We start from the raw sequence: 394 nt of genomic DNA, 5'->3' as shown, positions 1-394 counted from the left end.
ATAATAAATGTTTAAAACAAAATTTCAAGCACCTAATCCATTTTCAAAAACTGTTAAAATCTCTTGATTTTTAGCGTACACATATCTGGTTACACTTATAAGGGGGGGAAAGTGGATCATGGCCTTGGATGACCGAGTTATGCTCTATGAATTCAATCCATGGAAAAAGAGCAGCAGGGCAGTACCGCTTGGGTTCCTAAATATGTGATTGCATCAAGGGTTGAAAGCAAGAATTGCTCTTTGAAGGAAACTCTAGTAATAATCACTTAAGCAAACAAAAACAGCAATATCTCAGCAGCATCCAACTAGTCAAGGTCCGCATGAAAATGCACGAAGCATAGCCAAGCAAGAAACATATTGCCAGCCATCACAGTGGAATACTGTTCTCCAAATA

This window comes from Phoenix dactylifera, chromosome 9 (assembly GCF_051530095.1).
Source record: "Phoenix dactylifera cultivar Ajwa chromosome 9, Ajwa_hap1_PhDact_Kaust_v1.1, whole genome shotgun sequence".
Classification (NCBI taxonomy): Eukaryota; Viridiplantae; Streptophyta; class Magnoliopsida; order Arecales; family Arecaceae; genus Phoenix; species Phoenix dactylifera.
The sequence above is the reverse complement of the archived record's forward strand: the minus strand, read 5'-3'. Positions refer to the sequence as shown.